Below are 4,258 nucleotides of genomic sequence, written 5' to 3'. Positions count from 1 at the left end.
TCCTGTTATTTTTCCAGTATTAGGCCAGTAGATCTGTAGCGTCAGAAAAACAAAACTTAGGTGGTTTCAACCATAGAGTTATGATTTCTCTGTTTTGGAGGCACAAAATAAAAATTAAGATTGAAATGTTTGACTTCCTCCTGGGGTTCAGAGGCCGAACCCTTTAGTGGAGGGTTCGAGCCCTGCCCCCTGACTCTAGGCTCTAGACCCTAGGTCTACAGTGGGGTACATTCGGCCGGGTTACCTCTCCTCGCTGAGGGGCAAAGGCACACCTCGGGCTTTACCATGGAGGACTACCTGCAGGACTGTCGAGCCGCTTTGCAGCAAGTGCCCAAAGAACCATGAGTAGTTTGACAATGGTGTAGTATTCCTCTGAGAGTTAGCGTGCAGAGATGCAGGAGTCCAGGCCTCTACATGTCGTGCTGGGAAATGAAGCCTGCGACTTAGACTTCGTGGTGTCTGCTCTCGCCTTGGCATTCTACCTAACAAAGACGTCTGAAGCAGAAGACATCTTTATACCAGTTTAAAATATAAAGCATTCTGAGCTTCCTCTGCGAGGGGACAATGTCTTCTTCCTCCAGGAGGTTAAGATTCCAGAGCCAGCGCTGATCTTCCGGGTCGAGATTGATCTCCTTTCCTGGCACCAGGCTGGCCAGCTCACCCTCATCCTTGTTGGCCACCATATTTTACCCAATGATCATCCAGGAATCTTTTGAAGGACGGCTTAGATGAGCCCTTAATTGAAACAGTTCAGAAGTGACGCAGCTCTGGAGGAGGCAGTAGCAGAGTTGCTGGACCACCGACCAATTGAGCAGAAATATTGTCCTCCCTGTAACGTTTCAGTTGAGCTGGTGGGGTCCTGTGCTACCCTGGTGACAGAGAGAATCTTGCAGGGGGCATCAGAGACCTTGGACAGACAAACTGCAGCCCTACTGCATGGAACCATCATCCTGGACTGTGTCAACATGGATACCAACATTGGGAAGGCAACCCCAAAGGACATCAAATATGTGGAAGAACTGGAAGACCTTTTCACAGATCTGCCCAAAAGAAAGGACATCTTTGATCCCCTGCAGAAGGCCAAGTTTGATGTCTCAGGACTGACCACTGAACAAATGCTCAGAAAGGACAATCTACAGACAGGGCACCGAGGTGGCAATCAGTGCAATCTACATTGATTTGGAGGCCTTTCTGCAGTGGGCAGACCTCTTCACAGATCTCATTGCTTTCTGCCATGATTACAGCTTTGATGCTCTGGTGGCCATGACTATCTTTTTCAACACTCACAATGAGTCAGTACCAGTACGGCAATTAGCTATCTTCTGTCCACAGGAGACACTTCGAATGACAATCTGTGGAGTCCTGGAACGTCTACCTCCCCACCCCTGAAGCTGACACCTATCCCAAGCACCTCTCCTAACCTCCAGGCCTATCTCCAAGGCAACACCCAGGTCTCTCGAAAGAAGCTGCTGCCTGTGCTCCAGGAAGCCCTCTCTGCATATCTTGACTCAGCGAAGATGGCTTCAGGGCAAGTAACTCCTTGAGTTCTGGGCTGAGTCAAGATGAGGAAGACCCTCCGCTGCCACCCATGCCCATGAACAGCTTGGTGGATGAGTGCCCTCTGGATCAGTGTCTGCCTAAGTTCTCCACTGAGGCTGTCTTTGAGAAGTCCAGTCAGATCTCACTATCCCAGTCCGCCAGAGCCTGCCCATGAAATAAGTGACCATTGGAAACAGGATGGGGAAGTGTGGAGGAGGTGACTGGCCTGCCTCAAATGCATGTTTTGAGATGTTTGATCACTTCAACAACTATATCGGTGGCTTCAGGTTCGGGTGTACTGTTCTCATAACCTTGGGAGGAGAAAGAGCAGCTGCTGTAGGGATAGCTCTCTGCCTCTCCTCTCCTGGCTCTACCAGTCAGACAAGTTTTATTTAGTTTTACTATTTAATCTGCACTGATTTTTCTGTCTTTGATGGGTACAGTGTGATAGGACCACTGTCCTGGAAGAACAGGACAAAAGGAATGTAGACCCCGTCTCAGTGTCTTCAGAAGGACTGTGAACAGAGGCAGCATCTGCCATGAAACCAGTTCACCGCTCCACTTCCATTTTTTTTAAAGTTATTTTTGAGACAGAGCCTCATGTAGCCCAGGCTGGCCTTGAGCTCTGTATGTATCTGAGACTAGTCTTGAATTCCTAACCCTCCTGAGTGCTGAGATTGTCAAGCACCGCATTATACCTGGCTGGTCTCTTGTCTTGACTTCCTATATCTTTGGCTCCTTCTGTCTCAGAATGACGGGAAGCCTGAAGGGAATCTGAGGACTGAGGTCCTTGCCTTCCCAGGGTGGCCATGGGACCTCAGAGGCATTTTTGCCAAGAGGGCAGAACCTGACTGAGCCCCAGATATCCCCTGTCTTAGTGGGTCGGACAAGGTCTTGTCAGTCTTTTTCTGGTTTTGCTCAAGTTGAAGAGTGTGTGGAGTGTCTTCTGGTGAGACAGCCACCATCCCGGGTCCCATTTCCCCACCTGTAACTGAGGTTAGGAAGAGATGTGCCCTGACATTCTGTGACTTGCCCTTCCTTCCTCCCAGCCTTTCTCTCCGCTGCTTCCTCGTTACTTTTCCTTTTGTTTTCCCTGGGAGCGTTCGCTCTCTAGGTCACTGGATTGTTTCGTGTCTATGTGTGATTGTACCAAGGAACTTAGCCTCATGTAGCATGTACAGGGTTGTAATGGTGACCCAGCAGCGAGCTCTCTCCCAATGACTTGTTCTGCACGTGTAGTCTTCCCTCCCCTCCCCCACCTCCCATCCCCCCTTTTCTCCAATCAAGCTGTTTCCCCTGTTCTTACCCTATATAAGTTGCAAATAATATCGCTGAACAGTAGGGTGTGTGGTGGTTTGGGGCAGTCTGACTTCACTTCAGTGTATGACATCTGTAGCCAATGGGAACGTGAAATATTGGTGCAATCACTGAACCAAAGGGATTGTGTTCTGTGACTTTGGTACTTTGTTTTGCAATTTTGTTTCGTATTAAATACTTTCTTTCTGTTTGAAAAAAAATGAAATGTTCACTCATTTTGTGTGTATGTGCATAACACACATATATCACAGTATATGTGTGTATATAATGTTATACACATACATGCATGCCAGTGTGCACACGTACATGCAAGCATAACTGTAAAATTCATTGATGTCTTGAAGCTTTACACGTGGCTTAATCCTAACCTCTAGTATGCATGTGTTTGTTTTCCACCAAATACTTTTCTCTGTTTCTAATAGGCTGTTATTTGCAAAGTATTTTGAGACTATTAAAAGACTTTGAAAATGCCTCTTAGAAGCTAACGGAACACAAATATTATTGTCTACTGCTTAATAGCCAGAACTGCGATAATATGCCCAAGTATTATTTCCTCACCTCATTACCACTTAATTGAATTAAAGCTAGATTTGTATTTATGCTGTATAATTAGGAATTACAGGTAAGGGATACAAACATCCTCATTTGTGGCCATCTGTTTATAAGACAGTGGTAACAGCGCAGTTCCCATGAATCTAGTAGTGAAGACATTCATAGCCAACATTAGTGCTGAAACATAACTGTTCTTTGTTGAGGTAAAGCAATAGCTCACATGTAAATTGGACACAGTGCTATCATTGCCTAGGTCAACTGTTCTCAACTTGTGAGTCATGACCAATTTGCAAGTTCAAATGACCTCTTTACAGGGGTGGTCTAAGATCATTTTACATATCAGATGTTTACATTATAGTTCATAACATTAGTAAAATTACAGTTATGAAGTATCAATGAAAATAATTTTATAGTTGGTGCTCACCACAGTATGAAGAACTATATGAAAGGGTATAGCAATTGGAAGGTTGACAACCACTGACCCAGGCCTATATTGAGACATTTAAGTTTAATTAGTGAGTTTGATGGGATTAGACCCATGTAAGGGATTAGTTGAAATGCAACTCTGTAGAATCTTTGGGAGAGGGCTTGTAGACCATTAGGTGTTGAGGGTTCTAACTTAACAAATGGGTTAATATATTGATAGTTTTAAAAGTGGTACATTTTGGGAGTAGTAAAAGACAATGGTTGGACCCAGTAGAGAGCATAGATCACCAAAGGCTGTGCCCCTGTAGGCTGTATTTTGCCCTAGCCTCTTCATGTCTTCTGTGTTTCTGCTTCTTGGTTCCCTGTCATAGTAACTGCACTGTTCTGCACATCATCCACAGCAGGATGGATTCACACCTCTGTT

The 4,258-nt window shown here is 45.5% G+C and overlaps 1 pseudogene; it reads left to right on the top strand.

Moving 5' to 3' along the window:
• Positions 1 to 285: 285 nt before the first annotated feature.
• On the top strand, positions 286 to 1,723 carry LOC110311091 (exopolyphosphatase PRUNE1-like; annotated as a pseudogene).
• The last annotated feature ends 2,535 nt before the right edge of the window (positions 1,724 to 4,258 follow it).

The sequence above is a fragment of the Mus caroli genome, unplaced genomic scaffold (assembly GCF_978045245.1).
Source record: "Mus caroli unplaced genomic scaffold, Mus_caroli_1 scaffold_16, whole genome shotgun sequence".
NCBI lineage: Eukaryota > Metazoa > Chordata > Mammalia > Rodentia > Muridae > Mus > Mus caroli.
Note: the sequence above shows the minus strand (reverse complement) of the source record. Positions and strands in the feature narration are given on the sequence as shown.